We start from the raw sequence: 14,798 nt of genomic DNA, 5'->3' as shown, positions 1-14,798 counted from the left end.
TTGGAATCTTGCTTGAGATACTTATTTTCACCCTGAATAAACCACTTAACTTCTATCAGTCTCAGTTTCCTTATCTGTAAAATGGTTATAATAATAGCACTAACCTTGCTGAATTGTTGTGAGGATTCCTCTGCTGTGATTATCTAAATTTCTCTATAGTGACCTTCATCATGACATGATCTAACCAGAAAGAGGTACAGCTTTTAAATGGTGAATGTTGCTTTTGAAGTAACTAAAATCGGTTGCCCACTAGAGGGGAAAACAAATTTTTAAGCCTATGCTAATAGAAGTCTTCAAATGAGATGAAATATGTAAGGAGTTCTGCAAACCTTAAAATCAAATGTTAATTTGATTAAAATCATCAATGTTAGCTATTGTTATCATCGTTGTTGTTGCTATTAATTTTTCTAAGGATTAAAGTGGTTCTTTCCAACAATAAAAATCTTTGACCAAGCCAGTCCTCTGAAGTTTGACATATCTCACTTTCTCTTTCTATAAAAAGGAAACAGACCAAGTCATGTTTGGAAACTCTCTAGCTTCCCAGGACCAAAAGAGCTTGAGAAATCTACAATACTCGTTTGAATTTTCACCTCTGGTCCTTTGTTCTGGTCCACAAGAAAGCAGCTGATTGAGCTCTAGGAGCAGGCTCCAGAAATGGACCTGTGACCAGTCATGATTGATGTTGGCTTAGGTTTCAGGCTCCTCACTTGAGAAACCTGTGGCTCTTGCCCATATGCTCTCAAAATGGGCCATTTTTCAACAGAGCAATTGAAAATTTGAACATTAATAAATGAAAGTTCTGAGTAAGGAATCATTTGGTTTATTGGGTCTCTAACCTGGCAGAACTACAACTCTTCCACCTCAGAAATAAATGCCCTCCACCCAGAACCTGAGCTACCTGGTGCAATAAAGAAGGATTTAATAACACCCACCCACCCAGGTTTTCCCTCACCTCTTCTCTTTCTAAAACCACACCCTTTTCTCTTACCTAATCAGAGAGCCTATGGAAAGCTTCCCACAAATAGCTTAGCAACACCTTCCTTGTGACCTGGCTCACATTCAAGAAGGGAGAATACAAGTTCTAACTTGTCTTCTGTTCCATTAAAAGATAGAGTAGCACTAACAGTTGGAACTAATTCCTCTGCCCATTCAAGAAGAGGAATGCCTACTAAGGAAAGTGATAAGATGGATGCGCTAGAAAGGACACAATTGGAAGTCAAGGATCCTGGGTTCTACTGTTGGCTTTGTCACTTGTTCCCCATGTGACTTGGGGCAAGTCTTTAAAACTCTCTCTGAGTCTGTTTCTTCCTCGGTAATATAGAGATTATAGATTTAGAGCTAGAAGTATCTGAAAGCTTAAGCATCTAGAAGTATCTGGGGCTAGAATTATCTAGAACCTTAAGTATCATCTAGTACTGGGGTTCTTAACTCAGGGTCAACAAACCCCAAGGAGACACATGGTTGGATTTACAGGAGTCCATGAATTTATATGAGAAAAAAATACATCTTAATTTTCACTAAGATCTAACTGAAATTTAGCATTTCCTCCAATTAAGTTATTATTATTATTATTATTATTATTATTATTATTATTATTATAAGAGGTCTATAGGCTTGACCAAACTGCCAAAGGAATTCATCTCACACATACATGCCAGACACACATACACAATTTTTAAGAACCTCTGATTTATTACAATTCCTCATTTTATACAAGGGGAGATTTGAGAGACAGTGTGGATTTAAATTCCATCTCCAGGGCTCACTACCTGTATAGCCTTGGACAGGTCACTTAAAACTCCTTGGGCCTCAGTTTCTCCACCTGTCCAATGAGAGGATTGTATTGAGTGAGCTCTGAGATCTGTTCTATATCTCTGATCCTAGGAGTTAAGTGGTTGGCCCAAAATCACCTACATTTAAGTGGTAAAGATATGATTAAAATATAAGTCTTCTGACTCCATCTCCCCCATTCTTGATATTCTACCACACTGAGATTATGGCACCCACCCTCCCTGTCTCATGGGGTTTTTGTGAGGCTCAAAGATATTTAATTATAAAGAACCTTACAGTGAACACTGAGACCTGATTGGTGGAGAATATTAAGTGACTTGTCCAAAGCCACAAAAGTATTCAGCAGCAGAGACAGCATTCAAACTCAGGTCTTTTGACTCCAAATCCACTGCTCTATCCTCCGGTGAAAGTGTTTCGAAACCTATACATCCCAAACAAACACATGGTAAGATGACTTTTATTACTTTGGTGATTCATTTCCTTTTCATTCTCCACCTCCTGTCACCTGTAATAGAGAAATGTATCTGTTTCTTTTAGCTGCCACTAGGTCCTGGTATGATGTGAAATGCCAAAGGAGTCCCACCACCATAAACCAACAATGTCCTCTCAATTTAGATGTTAAAGAAAGAACTTTGGTTTATACTGAAAGGACGTTGGGAAAACCAAAGCCAGAATGCCCAGTGCCAAAAAAATAGTCTTTTAAAAACCACTCCTTGGGTCCAGCAAAGAAGCCAACTGAGCTGGTCCAGCCTGGACTCAGGTGAATCACAAGGTCTGAATCCATAGTCTGTCTCTCACGTCCCCTATTCCATCTGAGCCAAGCAAACAGAAATTCCATCCAGTTACTGCTCCCCTTGCATGCCCTGATGAGCTCAACTACCAACCCAAAGGAAGCACAACAAAGGACAAAGGAGTTGGATTTGCAATGGTCACCATCACACTTAATAGTAACAATTATATAATTACATATTTTCTATATAATAATATGTAATTACCCAATAATTACTATTAAGCATCTCTGTGGTGACCACTGAGGTTCCAAAACCCTTTAATTATTGTTATCGCTGATAATTAAGGCAAGCATCTATCTCTATTTCTGTCTGCAACAAGGATGGCTCTTGAGGGGGTGGGGAGAGGAGAGGGGAGAGGCAATGCCCATAGGGCTGTCCCTTTCTATTTTATTTGCATGATCTAGTAGGGAAATGTGGCATCTCCACAGAATTCCTACCACACACACTGGCTCTTCATTCTGCCTTTGGCACAAATCATTTCATTCTTTGAGATTCCTCTTTGCTTCAACTGCAAGTGATGAGTATATGATTAAAGAGAACATGGTATGGGACAGCTTGTTACCTATCCTAACTGAAGGAAAGCCATCACATAAAATCATTTAGAATAAGAAGATGATGCTAACTTTTTTTTTAATTACTTCAGGATACTAAGGTAAGGGTACATGACAGATGGAAATAAACCCCAACCATTTCCACTTGTTTTATATTCCAAGTTTCAGCTATCTTGGGGTTTCTTGTTCAGCAGTCATGTCCCACTCTTTGTGACCCCATTTGATGTTTTCTTAGCAGATACTGGAGTGGTTTGCCATGTCCATCTCCAGCTCATTTTCCAGGTGAGGAACTGAGGCAAACAGGGTTAAGTGATTGACCCAGGGTCACACAGCTAGTAAATATCTAAGGCCAAATTTGAACTCAAGTCTTCCTGACTCCAGGCCTAGTACTCTATCCACTGTGCCACCTAGCTGCCTATCTTGTGGTAGGAGGGGTAGAAATAGTTAAGAAATTCTTCTTGGCAATTTCTAACATTAACATCCCTGAAAAAGCAAGCCCTACTTAATAATGCAGTGGCTTTCTGTTGCATCCAGGATGAAATATAAACTCTTCTGGTATTTAAAACCCTTCATAGCCTGGTTTCAATCCCCCTTTCTACCTTTATGATATGTTACATCTCTCTATATGGTCAAGCCAAACTGGGCTTCTCACTGATTTTAATTTAATAGCTAGAACTTATATAGAACTTTAAGGTTTGCAAAACCCTTTGCAAACATTATTCCATTTTTTTCCCTTACAACAACCCTAGGAATTCAGTGCTATTATCGTCCCCACTTTATAGATGAGGAAAATCAAGCAAGCAGAGGTTAAGTGACTTGCTCAAGGTCACATAACTAGTATGTGTCTGAGATTGGATTTGAACTCAGGTCTTCCAACCCCAGATCTAGTGCTCTATCCATGGCACCACCCAGCTGTCTGCCTTCTCATATGATAGTCCCTCCATCTCCTGCCTCCGCCCACCATGCCCAGAATGTAGTCTACCTCTTAGCATCTCTAGTTTACTTCAAAGCTCAGCTATAGTGTTATCTTCTGCCTGAAGCCTTTCCTGACCTGCTACCAAGATACTTTCTCCCATCCAAAAGTAAACTAACTTTTATTGTCTTTGAATATATTTCCATATGCTTCTATAATGTCTCCTCTGTTAGAGTAGTTAAATGGCATGTGTCCTCCTTGAGGGCAGGTATGATTTAATCTCCATTTTCACATCCCGAGTACAAGAATAGTGCCTGGAACATGGTAGTCACTGACTAAATAATAACTAATTGGTTGATTGCTTGATAGACCAGAACTTATAACTGGTTCATAGGAAGAAATAATTATATGCCCTTTTGGTTAGAAATCTTTCTCTCGTGTTGTTTCCAGGCTACACTGGCATCATAAAACTGACTTTATGGCACAAATCAAGCCAGAAATTAGGTGGTCTTTCTTTATTTCATCTGCCTTTCATCTCAAATACCTACCTGTATAAAGAGATTCATAAGTTGGTTTAAATGGACTGAAAAAAATCATTCTTTTTGTTGTATTTTATTCCAAGAGGATTTGCCTTCCCACTAAATGCTTGATAGGATTTAAATAAAAGACAGTTTCTTTTTCTCTTAATCATACGTTACTTCTACATTTTAGCTATCAGTGATTTCATCAGCAGGAATACTCCTTCCGCCAACACAGATTGCAAATTCTTTGCTCCTTAGTATATGCTCCTAATTTAGCCCCATTTGCTATGGCTACAGACTCCATTACCCTGTAGGACAACTAGGTGCCAAGCCTCCTCAAACTCAGCTAGTGTGGCTGCGGTGGCAAGGATGGCCAGGGTGCTCCTCCAATGACATGGAGTCATTGACCCAGAGATGGCCTTTCCTGCTGGGAAGGTTCTAGGACTTCCTCTTCTCCCACCGCCATGCCGCAATAAAACATCAATGGACTTTAGTTTCAGTTCATAGTATCAATTCTGAAAAGCATTTTTCCCATGATGATCTACCAAGCTTAAACCAAAGTGTTGGTCATTTTCCAATACTCTGTCTTGCCACCAAAGGAGAGAGGAATGTATCATGGAATGTCAGAAACAGATATAAAACAGCAGTTTCAGAGACTGAGGTAGTCCTGTTCCCATCCTCCAAGAAAATAAAAGTACTGCATAAGCCCAAAGTATTACTGATGACAAATACAGCAGCACAGTGTGTGGGAACAACCTTACTTCACACCAAATGATTAATGGTGGAAGTGAATTCTTATTTGCTTTCAGGTGTTCCACATGCTCATGACATCACTGTTCTCTGATGGCAAAAGTTGCCAACCAGTGTCCTACAGAGGAGACTGCAGCTGGTTAAACGGCCTTACAGGAGTAGCCAAAGAGAACCATGACTATATGGGCCACCTCCCATTCTTCAGTAGACACACCCCATGCTCTACTGGAACTTGGCTGGTCTAAATCCTCAAATCGAATTTTGGAAAAGAGAGTTCCCCACCCTCTGTCCCACCCCACCCCTATCCTTCCTCTACTAAGGACTAGGAGCTGGAGCAGACTGAACCCTAACATGAGTGAGACTCACTCAGGTATGTAATAACCAAAATCCCTTAGTCTTGGGGATTAATTTTTGACTAGGGAGAATTCAGGAATGAAAGAATGGCCAGTTCTGGAGCTGATGTAAAGATCCTGGGTGAAGCAGAATTAAATAATGATAAACCTAATAGATAACTCTCCCTATTTCATCAAATGATCATATGTCTACTGCCCACTTACGTAAAATAATGGATCCCTGCTCACACACACACACACACGTTTCCCCACTCAAGAATAAGCTCTCCACAGGCGGGGAACTCATCCCATTGCCTAGTGAGGCGCCTTAAACATTAGATGCTATTGGATCATTATATTGAGAATGTTTAAAAGGTATAATGTGGGTGGGATTTGAGGAGCATTGTCCCTCATCCATGCACAGAGAGATGCTGGTGGCTTTTCTATACATGACCTCTGGCACGTTTTTCTCCAAAAGTCTGAGTAGACCTGTAAGAGATTTCGCCCTGCTCAACACAGCTGTGTAGGTTGCTGGAAGTGGTAGGGAATTTCCCCTACAACCAGAAGTGTGCTAGAGTCAGTTTGAACCGGATCCTGAGAACTCAATTATTCAATTTTCAATGTGAGCTTTTACACCTTAGATATTAGCAAATGCTACCAATTTGAAGTTGGTTGTGTAGATTTAAGAAAGCAAATGATAATAATTCAGATTAAACCTAAAGGTTGTCACATACATTTTCCCCCGAGTGCTGGTGGTTAAACGTTTACTAGAACAGAAATGCTCACAACCCTAAACCCTGAGGCTACCCAGCACCAGCCTCCAACACCACCGGGTTACCATTATCTGAAAAACTTGCAAGGCTGATTAACTTTGGAATGAAGTTCCTTACCCTCACCTTTAAGTTCCTTCACAAGGCCTCCCTGGGTGTCTTACTGTTCTCCCTATCTCCCTTTATTTGGCTGAAACACAGTCCCCGTTCTCCATCCCTTCCTTCCACAGTAAACTCTGCATACAGGGACCCACATCTGATTGACTTGTTTCTAGTACAGCACCAGGCTCAAGTGCTTTCAAAAGATGATGACCATGGCCATTTAACAATCTCTTAGAGGCCCCAGGTACTCAGAACCCTGAAATTTATCCACATGATCGTGCCATTTTATTTATTTTTATTCTTCTAACTTGGCAACCATCACCTTAGAATAGAATCTTGGATCTCGTACATTGTCTAATAGGAAAGAACTGACAGTGGTTTGAACTGGCAATAATACATCAGTTCCACCTCAAGGAAATCAACAGGGAGGAAGTAATGGGACAGAACAGTTCTCATATTAAACAGTGAGCTATTCAGCCTAGGACAGATGTGGAAAATAAGCCCAGATGAGACAAATTCATTAAAGTGAAATTATCTATTCAACACCTTGATATCTGAGTAGACCGATGTTTCAAAATTATTGTAATTATGATCCTGGGGATAAAGAGAGCCAAACTTTAGTGAGAAGACTTGAAAAAAAATTAAAAATTCTAGTACTACCCTGTGAGATGAAAATAATGAGCTGGTCACAGATCCCCAGGATATCAGCAATTGCTCTAAATCCTTCTTGATGAGGAATCTGTGACTCTGAACTCCACATTAATTCAAATGCAAATCATATCTCTTCCCCCTGAGGATCATTATTCCTGATTCGGCAAGCAATTTAATAGGAAATCTGCAGGTGCTTCACAGAATTTCAACTAGAGAAGTTGTTCTGGCCCCAATCTGAAGAGGCAATCCCCACAAAGATATGGATGGTGGGAGGGAAGGTCCAATGACCTGTATCCAAAGCATCTTCATTTCTGTTGGCTTTTTGTAACTGACTTTCTTCCAAGCACTAGATGCCATTTGAAATGTGTATAATTATCAATAGAGTCCAGAACATGACTTTTCACAGCATTGAAAGGAGCCTAAGCCTCAGCTCTTATTTGAGGAGGTCCCCTGACTTTGTACCTGCTAATTGCTTCAATTCTTCATCCTGTTTTTCATTAAAGGACAACTATCGTTCTCCACATTCAGGAGACCCCATCATGAAGATAGGAACTAGGGTTCCCAGACAAAGACTAATCTACATTATCTAGGATTAGGTGATAGGAGGAAGAAGGGAGAATAATATCAAGGTCAGCATGGGATAGATGGAAAAGAAGAACAAAAGAAAATGAAAGAGCAGGATGAATGGGAAAAGGGAACACAGGAACATGGAAGAATTGGCTCAAACCAGCCCTTCTCATTTGTTCCCCTTCAAAGACAGGAAATGTAATGTTGGTGCAAATACCTCTAACTCAGACACTGAACAGGAAGGATTTTGATTCTCATATGGCATTTGTCATTCTCAAATGACCAAATTTGGTTGGTTTCTAAGTCTTGGGACTTTACACTTATGACCAGACTAAAACCAGAAAAATCCCTTTGCCAAAGCAATGAGGAGAGCTGATTGTGGTGGGCAAATGAACATCGGTATCTTACTTTTGTTGCCAGGTCTACACAGGCACAGGATTAAGTCTACAGGTGTGGCGTTTTAATGCAAGAGCTCTGTTATTTCATTGATGTGGTTACCTCCTCTTCCAACAAAGATTGAAACCTCTCCATACCTTCATAGATAGTTGCCAAGAAATTAGCAATCTCCCTCTCTTGAAATTGCTTCATATGAGTTTGTATCTTCTAATTGTGTACGTGCTGTGTCCCGAAGGAGAATGGAAGTTCCTTGGGGTCAAGAGAGATTTGTTTTTTCTCTTTGTAACCCCAGCACCTAGTAGAATGCCTGACACATAATAGTAGGCACCTAATAAATACATCATGAATTGAACTGAATTTAATAGATCTAAGGAACATGATACTATCAGTCTTTGGTCTTCAGGCTACCATGATAAATGAAGATATAGTTACAAAAAGGTTTAAAATGCCTTAGTAAATGTAATTTTTTTAAACGAAACTAAAGCAGGATATGCAACTAAGTAAAATGTAAAGAAAGGGTTTTGGGAGACTGTCTGGCTCAAGACATTAGCAATGACATACCTTACTTTATGCAATAGAGGCGTTCCTAAAAAGTTGTGTAAATAAAGTATTGGTTCAATGAATCATTAAATACACAGAGGACTGGTTGCTCAAAAGAAAACGTATCCAATACTTTAGGACATATAGTAACTACACCCTTTGGTATGTCAGAGGCGTACAGAAGGAATCCTTGCTGATTGTGACACAATTATTAAAGTACTCCAGGACTGATTCTCAAGATTACCTTAAAGGGGGGCAAATTCCAGAAGAAAAATGATCAGTCAGGTTTTGGTTTCTCAAAAATATTTTAAAAGGAAGATAAAAGTGGTTGAAATGACACCAGAGGATTATAGATTTAACAGCTGAAGAGCAGGACATTTCAGATGTTATCTGATCAACTATCTCCTTGTATAGGTGAAGAAACCAAGACTCAGAGAGGTTTTGACTTGTCTGGGCAACTTGGTCATGCAGAGGCTAAAGTTCTAGGTCTGGAATCAGCAAGACCTAAATTCAAAATTGCCCTCAGACTAGCTGTATGACTCTGGGCAAGTCACTTAGCCTAATTTGCCTCAGTTTCCTCATCTGTAAAATGAGCTGAAGAAGGAAATAGCAAACCACTCCAGTATCTCTGCCAAGAAAACCCCAAATGGAGCTGTGAAGTCAGATACAACAGAATAACAACAAAATTATAATTCTTGTACTACATTGCCAACTACTTAACTCAGCTCTGTCTTCTCATTTCTATAAAATTTTTAAGAGAGTGACTCCATGTATCAAGCTAATCTCCATGAAAACACAAGGCAGATTCTTCAGGAGACTCTGTCTTAACAGTTATATAACTGACAGAGAGAGAAGTAGAGGCAATAATGTTCCACTATATTATTTATTATTTTTATGACCCTTGAGTCAGAGACTATCTCATGACACAAAGGGTCCAGAAACGCTAGGGTGTTTTCTCAATCTCTTGGCTCACTCAGGAAAACTTGACAAAATATTTGCATAGTTATTCCCTCCTATGAGAAGAGAAGACCAGTGTCCCACTCATGAGATTATAGTTCACAGTATTTCAGGGGGAGGGAAGTTTCATTATTTCATTTAATTAAATGTCATTAGCTGTCATTTATATATAGCACTTTGAGGTTTGCAAATCTTTTAATATGTTACTCCACTTAACATAACTGAAAACAAGGTACTATGAGCATTATTATTCTAATTTTACAGAAGAGGAAATTGGGGCACAGGAAGAAGTAGGAAGCAAGAATTTATTAAATGCTTACTATAAACAGACATTTTATTAAACATTAAAGGTATTAAGAAAGGCAGGGGAAAAAACAGTTTCTACCTTCAAGAAGCATACATTCAGGAGGGGTGACTACATGGTGGAGCAAATAGAGCACCGTCCCTGGAGTCAGGAGAACATTCGTTCAAATCCGGCCTCAGACACTTAACACAGAAACTAGCAGTGTGACCTTGGGCAAGTCACTTAACCCCAATTGCCCTCCAAAAAGAAAAAAAAAGCCAGATGGAAAGGCCCATATCTTTATAAGGGGCGTCCAGGTAGCACAGTGAGTAAGAGCACTGGCCCCAGAGTCGGGATGACCTGGGATCGAATCCAGGCTCAGATACTTAGCACCCACCCAGAAATAACTGGCCGTGTAACCTTGAGCAAGTTACTTAACCCCAATTGCTTAAAAAAAAGAAGCATACATTCTAATGAGGGACACAACATGTAAATGACTAAGAATATGGAAGATACATGCCGAGTAAAAGGGAAGTAATCTCAGAGGGAAAGACCAGCAGCTGGGTGGAGTGGGGCATAAACTAGGAAAGGCCTCCTGAAGAAAACTGGGATTTGAGCTGGTGTAGCAGCAAGCACCCTAGCATGCCCAGCAGGTTCTTAGATCTGCTTTTCTAAAGGAAAGCAACTCAAAATGGGTTAACAATCTTACTTTAATCAATCAAACACATATCATTTATCTTCAGGGGGAAAAGTCAGCACCTTGAACTTCAGAGAATACAAACAGAAGTTATGACAGAAAATAATTCAGCAGACATGGCTTTTAGCTCTCTGACCATTACATCCATACCTAGTCAGTTATCAGAGAGGGAAGCACCAACATCTGGGTTTTCAAACCCGGGGGGGCTCAATGGCTGCCCAGAGTCTCATCTGGCTAAATTACACAACTCTTCCCAAAGTGAGCCCCAAAACAAAACCTCACATCAGGCTATATGTATCCTTCTCCTGGCTCAGAGAATGTCACAGCCCTCTTGACCCACTGCCCAATCACAAAGTATCGAGGTATGGACATTCCTGAAAAACAAGCCTCCTGCCACAGGCTCCATGTGACCATATTCAGCCTATTAGCGGGGCAGAGTATATTTTCAAATCAGGAAAGGTTCTCAGATTCACTTAAGCCTATCATGGGGCCAAGGGGCAGGGAAAATCTTCAGATTCCCGTTACAGCTGAGTCATGAAGAAAAAGCCAAGGAAGCTAAAAGAGGGTAAGGTTTCAGGTGCTATCTCACCCTGGAACTTCCCTCCCTCCTGCCAACATTCTCCTCCCACTGGAGAGTTCTCCCTAGGGCCCAGGCCAGCCAACCTTCATTCCCTTTGCAACTCTACTTCTGACTTTCTGGCCTCAATATAGTTACCTTCACCCTCCTACACATCCCCAGTCTTTTCTGCTCCCTTTTGTGGGTTGTCTTCCCCTATTCAAATATAAGCTCCTTGAGGGAAAGAGGCTGCCCTTCTTTTTGCCAGCATTTGTATCCCTGGCACTTAGCACAATGAGACAGACAGAGAGAGGGATATAGAGAGGCAGAGACAGAGAAAGACATAGACAGAGCAAGGGAGACAGAGAGAGGGAGAGAGAGAGAGGGAGAAAGAGAGAGAGACAGAAAGGCAGACAGAGACAGAGAGAGGGAGACAGAGAGGCAGAGACAGAGGCAAAGAAAGATAGAAACAGAGAGAGGGAGACAGAGACAGACAGACAGAGATAGAGACACAGAGAGAGAGACAGCAAGAGGCAGAGAGAGAGACAGAAAGAGGGAGACAGAGATGCAGATGTTGATGCAGATATAAATATAGATATAAATGTAGCTATTGGAGTTTTCCCCTCTAAAATTACCTCCCTTCTCTCCTGTACTCTATATTTCTCCTTCATCAGAATATGTGCTTCAGGGCAGCTAGGTAGTAACCTTGGGCAAATCACTTAACCTGCCTTCTTAACCTTAATTAACCTTAATTAAGGCACTTAATCTTAATTGCCCTGCCTTCCTCAGCCTGCCCCCTGCCAAAAAGCAAAATATATATATATATACACACATCTTGGGGCATATATAAGAGACTGTCTCTCTGTCTTTATTTGTATCCTTAGTGCTTAATATACTGCCTATATATATAGACATATGTAAAGCTCTTTATTGTGCTTCACAGATTGTGGGGTTTTTTGTTTGTTTATTTACAAATTGAAGGTTTGTGGTAACCCTGCATCCAGGAAGTCTACTGGCACAATTTTTCCAACAGCATGTGCTCACATCATGTCTCTGTGTCACATTTTGATAATTCTCACAATATTCCAAACTTTTTCATTATTATTATATCTGTTACAGTGACCCACCCAACAATCTTTGATGTTGCTGTTGTAACTGTTTTCACCAAAGGAAGAGTCCATCGCTGTGGCAAACTTCATTGTTGTCTTATTTTAAGAAATTGCCATAACCACCCCAACCTTCAATTTGCTGCATCAAGTAACTTCCTTTCATGAAAGATTTCTCTGTAGCTCATGATGATGTTTGACAGCATTTTCCCCACAGTAGAACTTCTTTCAAAATTGGAGTCAATGAACTTCCTACCACCTCTAGGATCAAAAATAGAGTCTTCTGTTGGGCATTGAAAGTTCTTTATAGGGGCAGTCAGGTGGAGCAGAGAGTAAGAGGGCTGGCCCCAGCGTCTGGAGACCTGGGGTCGGGTTCTGGCCTCAGATACTTAACACCCACACAAAAATAACTGGTCGTGTAACCTTGAGCAAGTTACTTAACCCCAATTGCTGAAAAAAAAAAAAGTTCTTTATAATTTGGTCTTTACATCTCTCTCTCTCTCTCTCGCCTTGATGTTGATCAGGGTGGTGGTTGCTAAAGGTTAGGGTGGCTGTGGCAATTTCTTAAAATAAGATAACAATGAAGTTTGCTTTCAGTGATCCCAAACTGACAAAAGATGCCAGAACCACTTCTTCATATGCTAGATGGCTGTCTATCATGGCACGCCACAATTCCAAAAGAATTAAAATTACAAATAGCCCAAAAGGTGATGGAAAGACTCATGGAGGGTGAAAACAGTCTGATGCACACCACAAACAATGCTGTGTATGTAAGAATTCACATAAAAGCCATTATTGAGGACAAAAGAGGCAGTGCCAGGTAGTACTTTGTGGTCCCAAAGCCCTGAATTCAGCAGCAAACTTGTACACAGACTGACTGTGTGAGCCTGAGCAAGTCCAAAAACTCCTTGGGTCTTCCAACACAATTCTTTCAAAGTGGGTCAGTACAGTTGCAGATCTGCATCAGGAAATAGAGTTCCTCTTAGGGAGCTCCCTATACACAGGAAATCACAGGTCTGGTTTAATTATTATTTTTAAAGAGAATGGTGCAAAAGACTTCAAAGATGTTATCTCCTACATGGACATTCTCATGATATTAAGAAGAACAAGAAAAATGCCTCCATTTGTTAGAAAGATAATGAAAATTTTAGGTAGAACACAGACAAGAACTTACATAGACTACAATACAATGGAGTTGTGATCTCTATAAATCAGTGGATAGAGAATCCATACTGATGAAGTCATATCTCTCCAACAAATCACCTAAGTATGACCAGTTCTACTGTGAGCCATATTAGTAATAACTCAGAATTAATTGTTAGTAATCACTCAGAGTAACTGTAAATCAGTTACAAATGGAGAATATGTAATATGGTTCACTCACTCAGTTATTTTAGGGAAAGTATCATTTTTTGAGTACCTACACAGTAAACATGATTCATTGCATTTTTGCAGTGTCTTACAAAAGTCCTTGCAAAAAGATTTGAATTTCATTATAATTGTGTAACTCAATTATAATGTGATTAAATTTTCACATTATCTAGAGCAGAAATATATTTTCAAAAGCAAACTTAAACACAAAAAGGTCACAAAAAGTATAACTCTCATTTGGGGGGTTATTTTTTATAAAGACAAAAAGAAAAAGCACCATAACTATAAAGGATATTTTTCCCCTTTCAAGACTATCCATGTCAAGGTCAGATTTCTCTTTCAATGTTTATTTATCTCATTATAAAAAAAGTTTTCAAATACATAAAAAAAAACATAGATCACTACTCAGACATATCTTCATTTGTCAGGGAAACATCCCAAATGGTAGATAACATTCTCATTAGCCATCTGGCAACATACATTCACTCAGTCCAGCTGGGCCTTTAATTTATAAGATGGGGAGATGTTAGTCAGTAGAGCACCTGTCGATTTTTTTAAAGTTTTGTGCCTTATTCTTCACAGAGAAATCACTTTCTTGAGCCAGGTTTCCCCTTCTCTACCTATCCCTATCCCCAACCCTATTTCCTCAGTCTCAAATGGGAAGCATACAACCTTCATTGGGCTGTCCAAATATGTGAGGTTTGCCTCCCTCTTCTACCACCTTAACGACCTCCAAAGATGTCAGCATAGTACTCAAAGATCAGTTAATCTGTATTAATTTACCATTCGTATTTCCAAAGGTTATGCCAATAGACCACAAAATTTAGTAGGCTCAATCAGACGAGAAAGAGTATGGACAGGTGATAAATTATCACAAGATTGAGCCTAGGTTAGGAGAGGCTTATCACTACCCAAGGTTGACCACAAACCAATGAAGCTTTCTTTTTCATTATTTTGTTGTTTTTTACTCCCTCTCCAAAACACATACACACATACAAAATCCTCTTTAAAGTAAAGGAGTTCAGGCAGCTAGATGGCACAGTGACTAGAGCACCGGCCCGAGAGTCAGGAGGACCTGAGTTCAAATCCGGCTTCAGACACTTAACACACACACACACACACACACACACACACACACACACACACACACACA

The 14,798-nt window shown here is 40.0% G+C and overlaps 2 long non-coding RNA genes across 3 annotated transcripts in view; one reads left to right on the top strand and one right to left on the bottom strand.

Annotated features, from left to right (window-relative positions):
* The window catches only part of LOC138143409 (uncharacterized), a 304,779-nt gene that overhangs the window by 192,456 nt on the left and 97,525 nt on the right, over positions 1–14,798 (bottom strand). The window lies entirely within an intron of this gene.
* Positions 1–14,798, top strand: part of LOC138143412 (uncharacterized) — an 80,071-nt gene that overhangs the window by 2,618 nt on the left and 62,655 nt on the right. The window lies entirely within an intron of this gene.

The sequence above is a fragment of the Petaurus breviceps genome, unplaced genomic scaffold (genome assembly GCF_028583685.1).
Source record: "Petaurus breviceps papuanus isolate PSGF00001 unplaced genomic scaffold, PetGlider_PUasm1.0 90639, whole genome shotgun sequence".
NCBI lineage: Eukaryota > Metazoa > Chordata > Mammalia > Diprotodontia > Petauridae > Petaurus > Petaurus breviceps.
The sequence above is the reverse complement of the archived record's forward strand: the minus strand, read 5'-3'. Positions and strand labels throughout refer to the sequence as shown.